Source organism: Haemaphysalis longicornis, unplaced genomic scaffold, assembly GCF_048455015.1.
Source record: "Haemaphysalis longicornis isolate Haplotype H1 unplaced genomic scaffold, Haemaphysalis longicornis Haplotype H1 scaffold_6, whole genome shotgun sequence".
NCBI classification, from domain to species: Eukaryota; Metazoa; Arthropoda; class Arachnida; order Ixodida; family Ixodidae; genus Haemaphysalis; species Haemaphysalis longicornis.
In genome coordinates, this window is record NW_027526407.1 from 159729280 (window position 1) to 159752103 (window position 22824).

The following is a 22824-nucleotide window of genomic DNA, read 5'->3' on the forward strand; positions in this document are numbered from 1 at the left end:
AGTTCTTTTCAGCCCACAGTAGGCTCATGCAGTAGGAGAGCGAAAGGTTAAAAAGCATCCCAATGCAATGCTACCTTTCAGCCAGGTTATAATCACCGAGTGTGCGGCAGCGTGAAGGATGTTTAGCCTCTCTCTTTTATTCAGGCAACTGATGAGTGTCTGTAGGCATAATTTCTTGTGCCTCTGTTGTTGTGAATTGTTCCTGTATTTTAGTTGCTGCCATGGGTGACGCCCTCGCAGATTTTGCTAAGGGTTTGAGCGAAAAAACGCCCCGGAAGCATCACGGAAATAACAAAGGTTTTGGTTGAGCTGACAACTACGTTAATGGCGCCGATGGCCGGCCTCAAGACTGAGGTGAAGAGCATTGACGTGTCTAACAACGCCATCGAATCTGAGCTCACATCAGTCATAAAATGCGTGGAATTTGTTAGCAAAAGCTTTGATTAGTTTTAAAATGACATCGAATTGTTCCGTCAAGAGGTTGCAGAATTGAAGAAACACAACGCATACACTCAGGGCGCCACGCGAAGGCTCGAGAAAGAGTTCCAGCAAAACCAAGAAGCAGCTACTCAATCTAAAACAGTACAGCAGAAGGAACAATATTGAGTTGAAAGGAGTTCCTCTGGTTGAGAACGAGGACCTTACAAGCGAGCTTAACAAGGACGGCTCATGCCTGAAAAATTTCAGCACAAGACATACATGCTGTACACCCCGTTCCAACAAACGGACTCCCAAGCATCGTAGTGAAATTCCTTTCAAGATCACCTCGGGAAAACGTACTGCTTGCTGCCAAAACTCGAATCATCCAAGTTTATGTCAATGAACACCTATGCCCTCAAAACAAAGCACTTCTAAACAAAGCTATTCGGGCGAAACGAGAAAACAACTGGAAGTTTGCCTGGGTGTGCGATGGCAGAATACTGATGCGGAAAGCGGAAAACACTAAGGTCATTCACGTGACATGTGAAGATGATCTTGCGAAAGTCACCTGAGTCGTAGAAATCATATCTTCTCTTCTGCACGCACCACTTCCTTCCTCATGCTCCTTACCAGTAAACGGGCTGATAAGTTATTTAAAAGCAAAGAATTTTCCATTTTTTATTTTAATGCTCGGAGCATAAGAAAAAAACTTTACTTTTTGATCACTTATCTTAGTCAACATGAGAAAGCGTCTGACGTCATGGCCGTATCGGAAACGTGGTTCAACGAAAGCGAAACTGTGGTCATTCCTGGCTATTACGCATTCTCTATCCCGCGTGCCACACACAGCCGCGGGCGGGGGGGGGGCAGCTTTTGTTAAAACTGTGCATACTACCAACAACATGCTATCTGCATCCTGCAGCTGCGCAGATCTTGAGGCTATTTTTGTCAGAGTAGAATGTTCACTGACAATTGGCGTAGTCTATCTTCCTCCAAATTCCAACCTAGCTTCCAGTCTTTACAAACTTGAAACCGTTCTGTTTACGTTAAACTGAAATAACAATGCACCTGTGGTGATTGTTGGCGATTTTATTATCGATTCCTGTGGCACAAGAAATCGAGATTATCAGTATTTGCTAGATTCCTATAATTCCGGAAACCTAATTACAATGCCCACGCGCATCACCAGTACGACGGCTACCCTAGTTGCCAATGCATTAATAAACACCCCAACTGGTGTACGAGCAGGCGTTTTTAACAAGCCTCTTATACCCCAAGAAATAAAAGAATCAAAAAGGTTTAGTTACTGCATGAAAATACACTTGCATCAAGAAACCTAGCAAAAATGATTGATAATGCGAGTGTGGAGCCTTTGCTTCTTAACTGCTCATTCCGTCTTCTTCCCACATACTATGTATTAAGTACAAGCCTCCTTAACCAACATTTATTTCAGTTTGAGGACCGTGCGAGGTCTTAGTTGGCTGTAAAGACAGTGCGAATGTATTTTGTATATGTACCAACATCTTTTGTTTTGTATGTGTGTGAATATTGATGTATATATGTATATATATATATATATATATATATATATATATATATATATATATATATATATATAGATATATATATATATATATCTATATATATATATATATATATATATATATATATATATACACGTGTTTTTCTTTCTTTCTCAGTTAATAATAAAAAAAATAATGTAACGTCACTAACGGTAAAAAATTGTATAACCATTCCCCTACGTCTTCTTTGGCCTTGTAGACTGCCGGCCTTTCTTTCTGTATTTCCTAACGAGCCCCTCATTTCCAAACCTTATTATCGTGCGAAAGCTTAGCGAGGGCCTCGGTTCTGGCAGCCTTGATGCCAAGGTAGCATAAGAGGGTTCCCCGCCAGTTGACCCGCTCATGACAGGCTGTAGACGTTTGAGTCACGCCCCGGGGGTTGAAAAGAAGGTCCCCTTCTCCCCGTGTAGTCTGAGTGGCGCTGGCTACCACCCTCGAGCGTCAGATACAGTTGTGGTAAATATAAATACCCCAGAAAGTGAAGGAGAACACAGTCGCGCAGATAGCCGAATTGGTAAGGCATTCGAGATCTAACCGAAAGGCGTGGGTTCGGTCCCCACTCTGGGCGCGTGTTTTTCTTTCTTTCTCAGTTATTAATAAAAAAATAATGTAACGTCACTAACGGTAAAAAATTTCTAACCATTCCCCTATGCCTTCTGTGGCCTTGTAGACTGCCGGCATTTCTTTCTGTATTTCCTAACGAGCCCCTCATTTCCAAACCTTATTATCGTGCGAAAGCTTAGCGAGGGCCTCGGTTCTGGCAGCCTTGATGCCAAGGTAGCATAAGAGGGTTCCCCGCCAGTTGACCCGCTCATGACAGGCTGTAGACGTTTGAGTCACGCCCCGGGGGTTGAAAAGAAGGTCCCCTTCTCCCGTGTAGTCAGAGTGGCGCTTGCTACCACCCTCGAGCGTCAGATACAGTTGTGGTAAAAATAAATACCCCAGAAAGAGAAGGAGAACACAGTCGCCCAGATATGCGGTGTGTGTGTTAAAAAGAAGGGGACACGTTTGAGTCACGCCCCAGGGGTTAAAAAGAAGGGGACCTTCTTTTTAACCCCCGGGGCGTGACTCAAACGTCTCCAGCCTGTCATGAGCGGGTAACTGGCGGGAAGCCCTCTTATGCTACCTAGGCATCAAGGCTGCCAGAACCGAAACTCTCGCTAGGCTTTCGCAGATTAATATAGTAAGTAAATGAGGGGCTCGTTGAGGAAATACAGAAACATAGGTCCGTAGTCTACAACGCCAAAGGAGGCATAGGGGTGTGGTTAGGCTCTATTTTTTACTATGGTTATCGGAGTTAAGATTTTTTTTAATATAAGGAAGAAAGAAAGACAGAAAAACACACGCCCGGAGTGGGGACCGAACCCACGCCTTTCGATTAGGTCTCGAATGCCTTACCAATTCGGCTATCTGGGCGACTGTGCTCTCCTTCACTTTCTGGGCTATTTATATTTACTTGAAGTGAAGTGTATCTGACGCTTGAGGGTGGTAGCCAGCGCCACTCTGACTACACGGGGAGAAGGGGACCTTCTTTTTAACCCCCGGGGCGTGACTCAAACGTCTACAGCCTGTCATGAGCGGGTAACTGGCGGGAAGCCCTCTTATGCTACCTAGGCATCAAGGCTGTCAGAACCGAAACCCTCGCTAGGCTTTCGCAGATTAATATAGTAAGTAAATGAGGAGATCGTTGAGGAAATACAGAAACATAGGTCGGCAGTCTACAACGCCATAGGAGGCATAGGGGTGTGGTTAGGCTCTATTTTTTACTATGGTTAATGAAGTTAAGATTTTTTTTTAATATAAGGAAGAAAGAAAGAAAAAATTCCCGCGACTTCCCACGAGGGGAACACGAGTAAATGCAGAGCATTGGGGCCTCAGTACTGGTTGAAGGCAGTGTTGCTTCCATCGCTTCTTCCGTGATGCTGGAGTAGTAGACACGAGTAAACGCGGGAGCGAGCGTCAACCAAGGAAGGAAGGAGCAACGCAGTGACTGAAGCACGAGCGACCGCTAGCGGCTTTATATTTGCAGCGCGCGCAGTAGAAGGAGAGCGGTACGGGGGGAGAGCGCGCATGCGCAACCAGCGCGCGCTCTTCTACGCCCCACCGCGCTGCTATCACACACCTGTTACGCCGAGACACGGCCGTACTGGAGGAGCGGCGAGCACGCACTTTTATATGAAAGTGCGCGCCCGCCGCTCCTCCAGCCCGGCCGTGGCCGAGACCGCGACGGAGCGTTCCGGGGGTTACGAGTGAACGGGCTGGCTACGACGCATGCGCGCACCTGCTGCGGACGCGGAGCTGTGGACGCCGTCCGACGCAGGAAGAGGCGAGGCTAAGAAATGCTCTGCATTTAAAAACACGCGCCCAGAGTGAGGACCAAACCCACGCCTTTCGATTAGATCTCGAATGCCTTACCAATTCTGCTATCTGGGCGACCTTGTTCTCCTTCACTTTCTGGGCTATTTATATTTACTAGAAGTGTATCTGACGCTTGAGGGTGGTAGCCAGCGCCACTCTGACGGCACGGGGAGAAGGGGACCTTCTTTTTAACCCCCGGGGCGTGACGCAAACGTCTACAGCCTGTCATGAGCGGGTAACTGGCGGGAAGCCCTCTTATGCTGCCTAGGCATCAAGGCTGCCAGAACCGAAACCCTCGCTAGGCTTTCGCAGAATAATATAGTAAGTAAATGAGGGGCTTGTTGAGGAAATACAGAAACATAGGTCGGCAGTCTACAACGCCAAAAGAGGCATAGGGGTGTGTTTAGGCTCTATTTTTTACTATGGGTAATGAAGTTAAGATTTTTTTTATATAAGGAAGAAAGAAAGACAGAAAAACACGCGCCCAGAGTGGGGACCGAACCCACGCCTTTCGTGGTATCCTGCTACTTAGCGGCGACATGAAGAGAACCCGGGACCTATGACCAAGGCCCAAGAAGACAAGTTGTATTTGGTGTCTGATGTATTTACACGACTCGAATCAAAGCATACAGCCCTCCTTAAATATCTTAATAAAATCTTGCAGATTCATATCACTATAAAGAATGGCCAATAATAACGAAGCAAGCGAATTCTGGCGCTCGATTCAAGAACTGGACAAGATGAGTCTGCCCACCAAGTTCACAACTATGAAGAAAAGCTTTCTTTTATGCAGTGTAAAATTGACGACTTTCAGAACCGGCCACGGCGCTCTAATGTGTTATTCTTCGGCATCAAGGACACTGACATACCTGAATCATGGGATGTGTCTGAAGAACTCGTTAACAATGTCTGGGTGGACAAACTGGAGGTCAACGTAACAAGCGTTGCCAGAGCGCATAGGTTGGACAAGTTTTCTGCGGACAAAAAGCGTCCGATTATACCAAAATCTTTCATTGAGAGAGACTTGGAAACTGTTTTAAGCCGTCGTATTAAGTAAATACCACAGCTTTTCCAATCTGGTGTCACTATTCTGTAACCGTTCGTAAGGTGCGCCGTAAGCTTTTAAAATTTTCAAAAACCGTTAAAAGCAGGGCGACCGTGTTCGGTTTGTATTCACCAAACTTTTATTTAACGAGGACGCCTATGTTTGGGGTGGTGGCAGAGGCCAGGCTGTTCGTTTAAACAAAAACAAAAGGCATGAAGTTAACTTCGAAGCAGCTCCGCCAATGAGGGAATGACGTGACCATTTCTAGAGTTCTATTCCAACCCGTTCACAGGAGTTATCAACAAAAAATCGCGTGTCTTTTAGTACCGGTGTTTGTTTTCTGAGTGTCATTTGGAGTGTCATAAAAAAATGTCGCCCATTCTTCTCTTCTTGATTTTTGTTGCGCAGCTATACCAGTATTTACAGAAACGTGGTTGAACGACACGGTTCCTGAAAGTAGTATTCTTGTCAGGGGATCGGTGTTCAGCTTTTTTCGCGGCGACAGACTACACCGTAGAGGAGGGGGTGTCCTTATAGCTGTCAAGAGATAATTCTTTGCCGGTTTTATCATATTCAATTCTTTTCTTGAAGGTGTTTTTGTTTCCATGAAATGTGACGCAGTTCATGTCATAATTGCAGTTTTTTACTGCCCTCCCAATGTGTCACCCTCATTCACAGCTCAATTTCGTAAAATCCTCGATGGATGAAGCTACCATGCGTTTTCCTAATGCAGTTTTATTATTTTTGGCGATTTTAACTTCCTGGGCATTGACTGGTCTTCACTATCCGTAGGATCCCATGAAATGGAGGCAAACTATTTTCTTCACACCTGGCTTGACCTATGATTAACTCAACTAATTAACTCCCAAACTCGTCGTTCAGCGGCGTCTGCAAACATCCTTGACCTCATACTTAAGAATCATACCGACCTTTGTTCCAATATTACTATCTTAGGGCCTCTCGGATCATGCCATTTTACCTTGTAGCAATACTCGTCCCTTGAATTCCAGAAAAGCCACTAGTAAAAAACTTAGGGGATCCACCAGAACTGATTTTGATGCCATGAACACCCAACTGTCTCGTTTCTCCGAACAGTTCCTGAATACTTACCATTCAGGCTCCACTGAAAAAAATTGGCTTATTTAAACAAAAACATTTATGACAGCTATTGAGTCGCGCATTTCGGTCTTAACCATAAAAAAATTCCCTCGCACTTCCCCGAGGGGGAGAGTGTGTAAGTGCGAATGCACGGTTGTTGATTGCGCGATTACGGTGGATATCGGGATCTTGGAGTGGCGCCCAACACCCGCAGTCACTGAGCGGAGAGAGGAGGAGGAGAGTAGCGCCCACCGTTACGGCGAGGACTACACGAGCGCCCTCACGCGTCGGAATGCGGAGCGCCCGCAACGCGAGCGAGAGCTCTCCCGCCCGAAGTGGAGAGAAGGCGCCCAACACCCGCAGTCACTGAGCGGAGAGAGGAGGAGGAGAGTAGCGCGCGCCCATCTCCCCCCGTTGCTAGGGAAGACGAGAAGGAAGACGAGGAGCGCGTGCACCCGCAGCTGTTGCTATGCGGACGACGGCTGCGGACGATTCAGGCTCGCTTAAGAAGTGCATTCGCACTTAAAACAGTTGTGCAGCGCCTTGGTTCCCCCGCGCACTTCGCCGCTTGAACAATAAGAAAAAGCGCCTTTACAGGCAAGCAGGTAAAAACAGAGGCTGTTTCTTGGGTGCGCACTGAAGAGTGTGACAACAGTACTAATCTCTTCTTAAATATACTCGTCGCAATTTTTACATTCACCAAATAACATCTACGATAAGCAACAACCCTCGGAAATTCCGGTGTGTAATCAATCCCAAATAATATAGTGACATAACTATTATGGATCATAACAGCCGAAATGATGCGGAATCTGAATGCGCGCCGATACTAAACTACTCATTTGCGTCAGTTTTTACTTGCGACGAAGTATCTTCATTACCGATCACAATTGGTTTCACTGCGGGCATGATGCCTAAAATCGTCATTGCTGAGGGGGAATCTTATCTTTACTCAATAAACTGAAACTTTCATCGACATGTCATCGTATGGGCATTAACAATACAGTTCTAAAAAATATTTTATGAAATTTTGCTCCAGTACTAGCAGCACGTTTCACTCAGTGCTTGTCTGAGGGTTCAATCCAGCATTACTGGCGTATAGGGAAAATTGCACCCTTCTTCAAATCCGGTGATCGTTCGTCATCACTAAACTATTGACCTATCTTTCTGACTAGTCCCATTTGTAAAATTATCAAGCATATCACACATTCACAAGTTATTAGGTGCCTAGAAGAACATAATACAATTTTTAAGTTCCAAAACCACTTCCGTGAAGGCTACTGGTGCGAAAGCCAATTGCCGGGTTAACTAACAATTGATATACTTCAGTAGACTGTGGATTGCAAGTCGATGCAGCCTTCGATCGCTTTCGTCACCATAGAACACTCCTCAAGCTATCTAAATTTAACCTACATCCTAGCGTTCTGTCTTGGATAAAAGATTTCCTTACTTTTAGACTTCAGTTTACATTTGTCAAAAATCACGCGTCTGCTTTCGCAAAACTAACATCAGGGGTCCCTCAAGGTAGCGTATCAGGCACAGTACTTTTTCTAGTCTACATTAACAGCTTCCCTCGTGTGTATCATCCCGTGTTCGCCTACTTTCTCATGACCTCGTAACTTACCATACCGTTTCTTCTGATACCGACCAGTCCAGTCTCCAATCTGACCTTGATACTTTATTAACTCTTGGTGCTTAAGATGGTTCATGTCCCTTAATTTATCCAAAACAAAGCAAATATTGTTTTCAGGTGGAACCCCCGATTTTGCAAATTCTTATGCTATAAATTTTAATGCAATAGATGTAACGAACACGTACAAATATCTTTGTCTTCATTTCAGAAACGATTTCACATGGCACCGCCATATTAACGTCATCCTTGCCTCGTCAAACCGCTCTTAAGGACTACTCAGGCGTAATCTAAAACAAGCCCCATCTCATGTCAAAACACTTGCATACGTCACCCTTGTTCGCCCAAAAAAATATATGCCTCTGTGCATACTGGGATCGTCATCAAGCATACCTGACAAATAACCTCGAGTCAATGTTGAACCGCGCTGTTCGCGTCATCTTTTCTGATTCTACATTTTCAAGCGTCACAGCATTAAACAAGCGTGCTGAACTGGATAAGTAATGCGTTCGTCGAGCATATGCTCACCTCCCCCTTTTTTATAAAATCTAATTCCACCGAAGTACTCACAGCCATTTCTTTCAGCATCCATAGCCATTTTCCGCGCAGGGATCATTCCAACAAAGTTAAGCGCCCACTGTGTCACTTGTACTCATATGCATACTCATTCCTGCCCCGCACCATGTTTCTGTTCTTTTCTATCTTCCTTCTTTTTTATTGCACCGAAGGTTTCTGGTTTCGTTCTTGTGTATCTTTGTTAGCTTTTTTTATTTTGGTAATGCTGCTGTCAACATCTGTATTTTCAGTGAGTTTATGCCCACCCCCTTCCCTATATGTAATACCCCCATTGTAGGCCTTTAGGGGTTCTGTGAAATAAAAATCAATATTCGGTTTTTGGCGGAGACAGCGCCGCCTATGTCTACTTTACGTAGCCTTCCGGACGCAGACACCGCTCAGTACGAAGCACTGTTAACATCTCGAAGGCATTCGGTTTTGGTCGTGAAAGAAAGCACTCTAGAGAAACTGACTTTCCGTGGATCAATGCGGAAAATTCATGAAAAATTCATCAGAGCTGATACACTCGACTTTCAAGTGAGTTATCATCGGCTTTAATGTTACTGTGTTCAGAATTCTGTGAACAGGCATGGGCATTTTGTCTGAGTGTTATTCGATAATGAAACCGACTCCCGTGCGTATGTTATATTAGCCGGAAATAAAACCATGCAGGCCATGAATTTTTCGAACCCTCTGAGAGAAGCCTGTATTTCATTAAAGCACTTTTTTATGTTGCAAAAGTCCTCGGCAGATATCCAAGAAAATATGCTAGCGACAACGGGCACTCCATGTCCCGATACGTTCGGCCGGTAAACATACGAAGCGAGTGTATTTGCGAGATAAGCGTTGCCTCACTGAGAGATACTTTCTTTATACTGAGCGGGCACAACCTAAAGCTGTGCGTTTGATATGCAGAAAGTATGAAAGTTTTCAGTTTGCATCAAGAGAGAAAGCTCTTCGAGCTACCCGCTCGAACCGGGATGGATGAGTCGGCCGTTCCAGGCGGAGCTTCGAGGTTGAATTATATATTTATGGTAAACTCTCGACTCAGCTCTACGCGATACCATTTCGTGACCGCCACGGTAACGAATTGTCTTACACGCCCCATTAGTATGAAATGTTTTTGTCGCACTTTTCGGTGGTACTGTATTTTTCTTCGTTAGACGACTGCAGATGACCAGGTAAGAAGGTTTGAAGGCATTTTCTTTGATTTGGATCCTTAACAACGGATATTTAAAGAACTAAATAACACAGTTCTTATAGTGTATATATAGTTCTTATAGTTCTTATAGGATATCTATATTATGTACTTGCAAAGACCACGTTTGAGATCATTCTAGTCGAAAGCATCACAAAACCACCTTCCATTACGATATGTTCAAATTTTAAATGTAAAAATTTCTCCACAAGAGTGAGTATATTCGGTTGAATAAGCCGGGGAGCATTCACGGCTTGAGCGCACCCCACTACGTAACTCGCACACCATGCCAGGACTGCACTCTGATATGCGCCTTCCTGGCTGATATTAGGCTTTGAGAGTGAACATAGAGTGTTTAAAAGCAGCGCTTAACAAAACCCAAGTTACGAATACGGCATTCCAAGCGCGTACTTCCTTACAGTAATTTAACTTCCTGTGGTGTCTAGTTCAAATAAATTGCTGCCGAATTTCATTTGAGTGGAAGCTTTTCTCAAGAATATTCTTGGATAGTTCAGGCATTTTCAGTAATGCGACATTGTGTACTTCAGTCCAAAGCAACAGCGGCAGACAGCAGATCTTTTGTTACACGTTCAGATGCTCGAAAGGATCTTTGGTAACTTTGCTGTTACCAGAAAAAATAGAGTGGAGCATAACAAACTTAGGCGTAGCAAGTCAAGCGGAATTTCGGCTAATGTTTGTTCCAAGGATTCCTTCTGGCAATTTGCAGGAACAAAATAACAGTTAAGTGTTTGGTACCTTTTACTCTGCCCTTTTGAATATTCGGCGTTGTGGGCCGCATATGCGTTTAGGGATGCGTGTACACAGTGCAGTAAAATGGGCACTTTTTGCGTTAACAGTATGCCACAGGGTTTGTTCTATACAACATGATTATTATCGCGATGAATCTATACTCCGGTGGCTTATTTCGTTCATGTGCGAAAATGATGACATTATTTTTTTGAGTTGTGGGAAAGAAGTTTACATCGGTGATTCCTTTGTTATGCGGAACCTTAAGCGCAAAAACACAATGTGGTCTCTCCGAGGAGATGTGTCTTTATACAAATTCCTCCTGGGAAATATAGCTGACAATAGGCGAACCATAACCGTCATTCCAAGGCTGTCAAAAAATGACACGGAATGCTTGACTTTCGTCAAGCATGCCACGCGAACCCTCTTTTTAGTCGACGTGGTTATTCTTAACAATGCCGACAACATTCCCTTTGCCCAAAACGAATCTGGAATGTTCCGCGGAAGAAGGCTTGTGTGCATTGAGAGGTTTAGGAATTCCGGGCAAAAAGCTCAACGCCAAAGCCCTGTTGCGTCTTACCAAACAGTCAAACTTTCGGCCAGATGCCTCTCTCTCAACCACGATTGTCCCAGAAAAAAGAAACAACGTATTTCTGGCTCACAAGTACTTTTCGGGTGTATACATAGGGGATCTCAAAGTGGCGACACTTCGTCAATGTGCGAAAACATCGAGTTTCGCCTGATTTTCGAAGGACTTCAAGCTCGAAATGCAACACCGAGGCTTTCTATATACGCTACTGGGGCACTCCTTCTTCGTGACCTATACCGCGGTAGCATCGACGTCATTCTACCATCGACTGTATTGAACAAATTGACCCTGGCGAATTACCGCTTCCCTGGCATTGTAGAGTACAGGCACGACACGTTTTACGCCAGCAAAGGAAAGCACTTCACATCGTTGACCAAAGTAGTGCTTCAATCTGAGAAAATTGCTCTCTTCGCAATTCTTTCTTTAGCAGCATCATGGATAACATTAGGTTTAAGCCACTGCTTGCACGCTAGAGTGACCTTAAACATGGCTGCCATTCTTGACTCCGGTGGATTTCTTATCGCGTCGTTGTTGTCAACGTCAGCACCCATTCCTCGTGCACAGGCAAATGCCAGTCGCAGTCATTCACTTGTGCTAACTGCTTGGATGATAGCTATTTTCCCCCTGTCGTTTTATTTTCGCGGCGAAGTAACATCTCGTCTAAGCATCAGAATCGCACCAAATCCAATTGATAGTCTTGAGGAGCTTGACGCCGCATTGGACAAGGGGCAACTGACGCCCTGCTTTGTAAATGGCAGTGCCTTTTATGTGTATTTGCAACGAGACGATGGACGCAGCGATGCAAGTCTATACGTCAAAATTAGAGCAGCATCCAAAAAACACTCCAACGAACCAGCATGCCTTGTCTCAAGCCCTAGCGAGTGTATTAGGTCGTGTGCTTTAAAAGATAATCATGCCTGTTTTATGCACTCAGAGAAAGATTGTGGTCCGCACCAGCTGGGGCCTGATGTTGTGATGTCTCGGGAGCCGTTGCAGCTTGCCCTAATTTCAACAGCTGTAAGGAAAGACTTTGCGATGAGTGAAGCGTATGGAAACCTCCTGAGCACAATATTCGAAGGAGCGCTGAATCCTCGAGGTTTTAACAACAATTGGAGCTGCCATAGAGACATTTCGGCCTTGCACATTATCCTCGACCAGGGCGAAATGAAGGAATTTGTGGAACTGGTTCAACTGTCAGTATTTTTCACTTGTTTTGCCGGCCTGCAGGTGTTGTCGATTGCCGTGTTTTTCTGTGAGCTTGCCTATAGCTGGTGGCAGAATCCACGCGTCTGATGGCTAAAATACACGACTCACCTTTTGTAACATTGACTGTAACTTTTTATCAATGCGTTTGATGGAAACGTGAGTGTGCTCAATTTTACCTCTTAGCTTTTGGTTTTCGCCTCTACGGAATACATGATACGTGCTGGTTGAAAAGCTGTTGTACTTTTTACCGGCTACACTAACGTTGCTGAGTTTTCAGAAGTTAGTTAAATAATTTTTTGGTTTTCCTAATTGTTGTTTATCTCTAGCAATATAGAGATATAAACCAAGAATAATTATTCAAGAATAATGCTGAAAGAGTTTGAGCAGAATATTGCCGCTAGTGTTACATACCTGTAACCACGACTATGATAGCTTTCTGTGTAATACTAAAGACGAAATGAACTGCATGTTAACAGCTTCGGTGTCATACGAAAACGATTGGTAAGATTGGCGGGGGTATATAAAAAAAATCAAGATTGTTGCGGCGCTTGCCATGTTTATTCAGAGTTGATGACTTCGCGCCAGTTCTGTGTATGAAAGACGAGACCTAATTGCAGACGGCTCGAAAGGCGGCTGACATTTTGCTGGCATGGCCCTTGCGTATGTGCTGGTGCAACACTGAGGACATCAGATTAGTAATAGGCTGGCGATGTTTATCGCAGGGCTTACGCCACTGACGATGATGGCAATACATTGCATTTTACTGTAGGGAAAAGCGCGTGTTTTTTCAGAAAAAAGTTCGGAAAAAGTAACGCCACTACAGCTAGTGTGCTTTAAATAATGACAGGAAATCGCTCACAAGGAATTCAAGCCAAGTAAGCAATGTCTAGCGTTTTACCAGACTGATGTTCTGAGCCTAAAGCACTCCACTTGGATTCCAAAAAACAGAAGGGTAAAACACCATCGAATTGTTGTGCACTGTGTACACAGGGAAGCTTATAGTCAGATGCAAATAAAAGGAGCCGTTGTGGTATGTGTGGAAAGAAACAGACGAGGAGGCATTCAAGAGAATATTAGGACAGTCCCAAGAGAGGGGCGCAGCAGGGGTGCGTATTAGTTAAGTAGCGTGGCCGAATAATGAAAACGTGGAATTTCTTCGGAGTGAGTGGAAGCGTGGTCATACTGAAACAACTGGAGTTTTATGTCACTTGGTCATGCACAAGCTTCTTTTAGGAAGCCTGCACAATAACATGCAGGGTGTAGCGCGTGTACGCAAAAAAATTACGAATGGTTGGTCATGGCGGTCATGCCACAAAATCGCTAAGTGTTGTTGAAAAAACCTAAAATTTTTTGGATCATTGTTTTCTTTGGATAAAATACTGACAACAAAATCAACCAGTGTAGTTGAATATAAACCTAAAAATTGTTGGATCACCGTTTTCTTTGATATGAGACTGCAAACACAACACGTTGCTCGGTTGCTTTATCGAAAATAGTTCAAATCCCCGGAAGAAAGTGATGTGTAGGATGTTGTGGCTGCAGAAAAGACCTCCCTGCTTTCGTTGCGCCACCGCAGGACGAATGACTCTAGAATAATATATAGTGTGTTCAGCCGCAGCCTAGCATTGCTGCTGTGATGGCCAACAAAGGTGAAGTTCTAAATCGCATGCGCCGACCAGAATCGATGGAGTATCGTACACTACAGCGATGAAGAAATTTCGCCATGACGACGGATAGTTGGTCACTCCTCTTGAAGTACCCACGATGTGAGATTGTTGCTGACATCACGTTCCTGCTTGGAAGGATGCTGCAGGCATTCCGGAAAACTCCGAGAAAGTGTAAGAGCCAGGATGCATTTCGTGAACAATGCTGACGTTGAAGAGAAGAGGCCGCTTTTTGCATTGTGCTGCTCTTGACTAAGCGGTACTTCGGTCACCGAAACCATGGAGTGAACTCCGCCGTCTCATGAGAAATATGCTAAGTACGCGCATTTTAACGGAATGTTTGTAGACAAAAAATGCGTATTAACCACCTCTTTAGGGAAGCTCGGACAATAGGGAACTAGTGAGTCTCTTTCTATGTGTATGGTGAGTAAAGTAACACTAATTTCTGCAGTGAATGTGTGGCCTTTTGTAGTGAGCGTTCTGTCAGTGTTGGTATTCGCCGCACCTGCTGTACCATTGTGAACCACTCGGCTATGCTGTGGCACTTCGAGTGCTGACAGCCAATGTTTTGCTATGAAGACAATGTCACCACAATAGCTCTCAATAACTCTCAACCACCATAGCACCACAATAACAATGAAAGGCTGGGCGGGGGTGTTTGTAAAATGGACGGTTTTTATTGAAATTGGGAGAGGCCGATACCTTGGCACCGTGTTATTGTAACACCAGAAGAGCAATATATTGTGACGTGGCAACGAAGGAGATGTATTCAGATAGTGTAATTACAAAAATAGACGGGATAGCGAAGGCAGACAAGGCAGCCGCGATGTCCCAGTAACTGAACGCGCACCAACATCAGCGAGCGTCGTCTTCTCATCCCAGAGGGCGCATGCCCTCAGAGCGGGGTTGGACACTGGTTCCGTTTATAGTAAGGAGCCAAGGATCGGAGCCCGTGACATGACCCCTGGCGGTAGAAGCAACGTCCCGGTGCTGAAGACGGTAGAAGGTGTGGGCTGAACTTAATCACGGACGATGTAGGGCTTCAGGCGGGACACATGCACAATTTGAGACGCTGGGTGCACAGTTGACGGCGGGGGCGTGACTGGAATGATTTCGTACGTCACAGAAGTAACCAAGCGAATGACGCGGTAGGGGCCCGTGAAGCGGGACAGTAGTTTTTCAGATAGCCCAACATGACGTGAAGGCGTCCAAAGGAGGACCAGGGAGTCAGGTGGGAAGCACACGTCACGGTGTGTCTCGTCGTAGCGGCGCTTCTGACTTGCCTGTGACGCTGTAATCTTGGCGCGGGCGATCTAGCGGGCCACATCAGCCTGGGCAATGAGATCACGTGCATACTCAGTTCGTGGCGTGGTCGAGTCAGGCAACACAACATGGTGTCCAATGGCAGGGCAGGGTCGCGGCCGTAAAGGAGGAAGAAAGGAGAGAAGCCGGCAGTGTCGAGGGGTGACGAATTGTAGGCGAAAGTAACGTAAGGGAGAGGAGCGTCCCAGTCACGGTGGTCAGTGGACACGTACATAGCGAGCATATCCGTGAGCGTCTTGTTAAATCGTTCAGCGAGCCCATTGGTCTGCGGATGATAGGCCGTGGTGAGGTTGTGCTTAATGCGGCAGGACCGAAGAAGGTCGTCGACGACCTGAGATAGGAAGCACCGGCCACGGTCCATGATCAGCTGGCGAGGAGCACCGTGTTGCAGAATGACGGCGTGTAGTAGAAAATCGGCGACGTCCGTGGCACAGCTGGTAGGAATGGCACGTGTGATGGCGTAACGCGTGGTGTAATCGGTGGCAACGGCAATCCACCTGTTACCAGAGCGGGATAAGGGGAAAGGACCGAGAAAATCCAATCCAACCTGGCAAAATGGTTCAGGAGGAACATCAATTGGTCGAAGAGTGCCTGCTGGAAGTGACCGAGGCGTCTTGCGGCGTTGGCAAACATCACAAGCCGTGACGTACCTTCGCACGGACCGGTAAAGGCCGGGCCAGTAAAAGCGTCGCCGCACCCGGTCGTACGTCCGAGTGACGCCCAGATGGCCAGCAGTCGGCACGTCATGAAGCTGGTGGAGTATGTCGGGACGGAGATGCTGAGGTACTGCGAGAAGGGCGTCAGGGCCATCCGCCGGGAAGTTGCGGCGAAACAGGGCGCCATTACACAGTGTAAAGGCGTGCAGAGATGGGTCGGACGGCTCTGAGCTAAGACAGTCTATAACCTGCCGAAGCGATGGGTCGCGTCGCTGGTGGGCGGCTATGTCGTGCAAGTCGGAGAGGGCAAATACGCAGGGGTCATCATCGTTCCACGTTTGATCAGGCGGATCAACAGGATGACGAGACAAGCAGTCAGCGTCCTGGTGCATGCGAACAGACCTGTATACCACCGAATGGTCATACTCCTGGTGTCTTAACGCCCAGCGGCCGAGTCGTCCGGACGGATCTTTGAGTGAAGAAAGCCAACATAGGGCATGATGGTCGGTAATGACCGCGAAAGATTTGCCGTGCAAATATGGGCGAAACTTGCTGACTGCCCAGACGAGTGCGAGGCATTCACGTTCCGTAATGGAATAGTTACGTTCAGCGGGGGACAGAGGTCGGCTGGCGTAGGCTATCACCCGGTCGTGACCAGTCTGTTTCTGAACCAATACTGCCCCTATCCCGTGGCCACTCGCGTCCGTGCGTACTTCTGTGGGAGCCAACGGATCAAAATGGGCTAAAACTGGGCAACGAGTCAGGCGGTCAACGAGAGTGGCAAGCGCTGCGCTTTGCGCGGTGCCCCAGGAGAATGAGGTATTGGCCTTAAGGAGATCCGTCAATGGCCGGGCGATCTCAGCAAAATTCTCGATAAAGCGACGAAAGTAGGAGCATAGTCCTACAAAGCTGCGAACATCCTTTGCCGAACGCGGGATGGGAAATTCTTGGATGGCGCGTACCTTATCGGGATCAGGTCGGACACCAGCAGCATCGACTACGTGGCCGAGGATCTTGTGTTGCCGGCCACCGAACCGGCATTTTGATGAATTGAGCTGGAGACCGGCGCGACGGAAAACCTCTAGGATGTCTGCAAGACGATGGAGATGAGTTTCAAATGTTGGGGAAAAAACGATGACGTCGTCCAAGTAGCAGATGCAGGTCAACCACTTGAATCCACGTAAGAGGAAGTTGATCATTCTTTCGAAGGTAGCCGGCGCGTTGCACAGACCAAAGGGCATTACCTTGAATTGGTACAACCCGTCGGGCGTCACAAAGGCGGTCTTTTCGCGGTCCTGGGCATCAACAGCAATTTGCCAATACCCAGACCGAAGGTCAATAGAAGAAAAGTACGATGCACCATGGAGGCAATCAAGGGCATCATCCATCCGAGGAAGCGGATAAACGTCCTTTTTGGTGACTTTGTTCAAGTGCCGGTAATCAATGCAGAAGCGCCAGGACCCATCCTTCTTTTTCACTAAGACGACTGGTGACGCCCATAGACTGGAAGATGGCTCAATTACATTCTTTTTCAACATCTTATCGACTTCATCTTGAATGATTTTGCGTTCGCCGTGAGAGACCCGATATGGTCGCCGATGAATGGGGGTCGCATCCGCGGTGTTGATGCGGTGGGTTATCGTCGATGTCTGTCCCAAAAGGGCGATCGTCCAAATAAAAAATGTCTCTGTACGATGAAAGCAGGCGATGTAACTCGCGAGCTTGCGACGAAGGAAGGTCCGACGCTATCATTTTTGCGATGTCACCAGAGGTAGAGCAACGATCCTTGGAATCATTCGGCGCAACCATGAAGGCGTCAGTCGACACGGCAGAAATTTGGCATTCCTCCAGAGGAAAAAGCGTGGCCAGCGACATCCGCTTGGGGAGAACTTGGGGCAAAGAACCAAAATTAAGGAAAGGCAGGCTGATTTGGTTGTTGGCGAGGGTGACGACAGTGTAAGGAAGAGCCACGTGGTGTCGGAGGAGGACGTCGCTTATAAGGGACACGACGTAGTCGCCGTCCGGAAGTGGCGGGCATGGTGACAAAGGGACGTAGGACATTGTGTCAGGAAGCAAGCGGACATGTCCTGTGGAGCAGAGGCGGTTGGGGAGCTTAGTGTCGGTGACAGGACCGGTCGGCACGTCCAGACGAAGAATACCCGTGGCACAGTCAATAAGCGCTTCGTTGTCGGTTAGAAAGTCAAGGCCGAGAATGATTTCATGGGGGCATGCGTCGAATACGGTGAACACTACAGGAATGTGATGGTCACCAACACCAACCCGAGCGGTGCACAGTCCTTCGACGGTGGGCGTAAGGCCGTCGGCCACTCTGACAACAGTAGATGGGGCAGGCGTTAGGACCTTACGAAGGCGGCGGCGAAGGTTGGAGCTCATTACGGAGATACTGGCACCGGTGTCTATTAGAGCGCTCACACGAACACCATCAACATCAACGTCAAGCAAATTGCGTCTCGTCGTCTTTGTAAACAGAGGATTTTCAGGCCGGGTCGGACGTGCAGCATCACCTCCGGGAGCTGCATTGGCTAGTTTCCCGGAGAGGTGCGTGCGTAAGAAGTCGGCGGCGAAGGGCGGCGAGGCTGCGGCGAACGAGATTGGCGACGTTGTGGGGACGGGGAGCGGCCAAGGCGGTTGCTGGGGGAGCTGCCGGGAACATACTGGGGTTGAGTACCAGGGGGGTAGTGGATAGTCCGATCGTCCGAAGAGTAGGTGGTGGGCGAAAACCGGGAGCGTGCAGGGGACGTCCAACGTTGTCGGCAATAACGGGCGACGTGACCAACGCGAGAGCACTCGAAGCAGATAGGCCGGTCGTCAGGAGTTCTCCATTCTGCAGGGTTCCGGCGGCGGTAACGAGGTGGTGCGTCATAACGCCGTTGGAAGCTATTGCTGGCAAATGAAGGAGGAAGGTTCTGGCGGACGTCCGGACAAGCCATAGCGCACACAGGATGGATACCGAGGTTGGCTACTTCCTCACGGACAACGGCCTGTATAAGTGATATAGTGGGCAGGGTATGGTCGTGCCCATGGCGGTGTACAGGAGCCGGGGCCATGGCCTCGATTTCGCGCCGCACGATCTTGGTCAAAGTGTCCGAATGTGGCATCGGACCTGGTGCCGTCGGTAAACTGGGAGGCGCTGTCAGATCCGCACACGATGAGGTTGCTGCGGTGTGAGGCAGCCGGGTGAACTGCTGCGCTATGCGGCGGCATTTTGCCTGCTCAAATCGGCGACATTCCTTCAGTACAGAGTCAATTGTGGCACACTCTTTACACATGAGCAGATTGAAGGCATCATCTGCTATGCCTTTAAGGACATGCCCAATCTCATCGGACTCCGGCATCTTGGGATCCACCTTGGCGCAAAGAGCCAACACGTCCTGGATGTAGGCGACATAGGACTCCGTACAGGACTGCGTGCGTAAAGAAAGATCGTTCTTTGCGGCTAGCTGACGTGCAGCGCAGTCACTGAACGAATCCAGGAACTCCTTTTTTGAAGGCGTCCCAGCTTGTGAGCCTCGCTTCGTTGTTTAGGAACCAAGTCCCAGCCGTCTTCTTGAGATGGTAGGCAACATTCGCCAGCATGATTGTGTCGTCCCACCGGTTGTGAACACTGACGCGTTCATACATGCGGAGCCATTCATCCGCGTCGACGTTATCAGTCCCAGTAAAATGGGGGTGAGACACGATGACTATTGGCGGAGTAGATACAGGCTCACCGGGGGGCGGCATCATGCAGCTGTGCGCGTGACGCCCGCTTCGAAGCTCCGTATTTTCTCAAAGTAGCCCGGCGAGCGGTACGGAGACGAGAAGTAGCACCTCCACCACAAGATGTGACGTGGCAACGAAGAAGATGTATTCAGATAGTGTAATTTCTAAAATAGACGGGATAGCGAAGGCAGACAAGGCAGCCGCGATGTCCCAGGAACTGAACGCGCACCAACATCAGCGAGCGTCGTCTTCTTCTCATCCCAGAGGGGGCATACCCTCAGAGCGGGGTTGGACACTGGTTCCGTTTATAGTAAGGAGCCAAGGAACGGAGCCCGTGACAATATAATGCAAGTTGTCCACGTAACGTTAATTGTGATGCGTCCCTCATAACCAGCTGCACTTACAAGGACCTGCGCACGTCAGAGTTATCACGTCGGGTTACCTGCATTCATGAATTGTTTACCCGGTGTGTAAAGATCGATCTGCTTTGGAACGAGGAGTGTTGTATTTTTCAAGAAAAATGAGTAAGAGTACAATGCGGATGTGCCGTGGTTGTATTGGCCGGTTATGAATGACGATGTCGGAAAGAAATTTTCGATTTCCTTGAACGCTTTGTAACTGAATTTATGATAAAGCTTTTTCAACTATTTTGCCAATAAAACTAATAACGAAATATCAACGGCGATAATTGCGCGCCTTAAACACAGTCAAAAGTTCTTACTGCCGTTAGGCAGTTGTAACATTGTCTAGGGCATAAATGCACAAGAAAGATTTCTGCCCAATGTGTATGAAAGCCGAAGCACACATTAATTTCTGTGCATAGAGGAGAACTTGATGTGTTGTTGAATTTTGTTGGCTTGTTCAGCATTCTTTGTTTTACATGTGTAGTAGGATACATTTTTGTTAATGTGGCTGCGTAACCAGCATTGTTATAAAGTTGTTACGCAGTCGAAGGTTGCGTTTCCGGAAAATTTTGGTGACCGCATGCTTATACCTTTTGCATTCTGCCCTGCACCTTCGCGAATGCACGAGCCCCTAAGTGAGGTGAAGGTGAGTTCAAAGCACTGTTAAAGAAATGCGATAAGTTTCCGCCTTTCAAAGTTCGCGAAGTGCGATATTCGACCTAATTAGTGCTCTAAAAATTGCAGCCTTTCCCAATTCTCCGGACATTCAACCGCATTTGTGACCCTCAACCAGAGGGTCACCACAATAACAAGACATTTTCAGACAAACAATTCGTGGCAAAGTATTTTGAGTTTTAAATTCTTTATGTGTTTAACAGTAAAAATGGCTCTTGAAATACAAGTGCTTTAAAAGAACTCACTCAGGAAGTTGACAGCCATTGCTGTAGGTATTTTCGTAACTTTCGTCTACCACAGCGACGATATTTCACAAGGTTTTACGCATTTACAGAAACTACTTACGCAGGACAGCGGTGCGGGTAGACGTTACTTTCGACACTCCAGCCTATTGCCCAACGTTGACACTAAAAAAAATCGCAGCAGGTGGGTTTCACCACAACCCAGAAAAATGACCAACCAGCATGAACAAACGTACCAATGTTGTGAATGACAAGGGCCAGCATGCGATTAGATTAAAAAAATCGATTATGTGCTGCAAAAATGGCATATTTGAGTGATTTCACGCTATCGTCATAACGGCGCGCTCACCGCCTTCATTGCCCTAATTTGCGCAATTAATCTGGCTGTGTAATCATTCTCAGGAGTTGTGGTCAAGCCATCCTTATTTTTTAGAGTAATCGTTATCCAAACATCTCTTTCACCTACCAATCATGAGTTAAGCTACAGAAAAACACACTCTCATCCGTGATTTTCTGCCGGAACGAAATAACTTTTACTGTAAGTATATTATGTGTGCTTTCATTGTCTGTACTGAGCAGTCCTTTAGTTTACGTATATGCTCCAGGTACATTTGATTAGCAGCTAATTCAGTTGGATTAGTAGCGACCGCCTGTTATAGCTGTGTTGTGTCTCCACCAATCGATATTCCATGGCTTTGTTGACATTTTCATTTCTGTATTTATTTGCATTCCTTGACAACTGTGATGTACATGCGAAATAAAAATTGCATTTTTTTTGCTGTGATAACACAATGCACTTTAGAGCTGTGCATACCGTGCATCAGAATAACGACTGTTCTGAGAGCATTCCGTGCAAGCCCAGAAATGCGTAAGCTCATAATTGGAACCTTCTAGAACGAATATGCTACAAATCTACATCGACATTTTTTTTTATCTGTATGAATTTATGGGTAGATTTTAAAAAAATCATCTCTGCTCAGAGAATCTACGCTAAGGCCGTGGCCATTGTTATTTATATAATTGTGTGGTACATGTTCAGTGTCGTGTACGGCCTAAAACCAATTTCCAGCCGCATAGATCTGATTTGAAACATGTTCTGCGACGATTCGGAATAAGCAATGAAAAGTGTAATCAAGGTTGACACCGATGTGCTAGGACAGTTCAATTCGAAAGTTGGAGAAAAGAGGGCAGGGGAACACGCTTTGGCAAACTTCGGAAAGTGCACTCGAAACAGCTGAGGAGATCTACTGATTCGATTTGCGGAAACTACCAAATTTAAGCTACTGAATGCATTTGTGCTTGAAAAATAAGCCAGGTTTAACAGTTGTATACCTAGTTATCACGAGTAAATGGTCTGAGCACATAAAGAGTACGCAGGGTCTTTTATAATAGGTCACAGCTGCCACACTTGCTTCCTCACGGTGGCACGCAATGCATGGGAAGACAAAGCAACCAAGCGCCGTCGAAGAATCCGTTACATACTTCCATTGTCAAGAGGCACACAGTGCAAGGTCAACTGCGACCCCTCTCTGCAGCGGATCATGTTGCGTGACGTCACAACTACCACATTCGTGCTCCGGCTGCTCCAGGTAATCACTACGAATGACTTTGCGATACGTGGTATACCAGCTGTTTTTGCAGATTTTTTGTTAAAGAAACCTTGACTTTACTCTGAGACACACGCCATGCAGTGTTTAGGACTTTAAGG

General features: G+C 46.8%; 1 non-coding gene across 1 annotated transcript; it reads right to left on the bottom strand.

Annotated features, from left to right (window-relative positions):
• Positions 1-3347: 3347 nt before the first annotated feature.
• On the bottom strand, positions 3348-3419 carry Trnar-ccu (transfer RNA arginine (anticodon CCU)). Its single transcript has one exon. It is a non-coding gene; the product is annotated as a tRNA-Arg (tRNA).
• Between the last annotated feature and the right edge of the window lie 19405 nt (positions 3420-22824).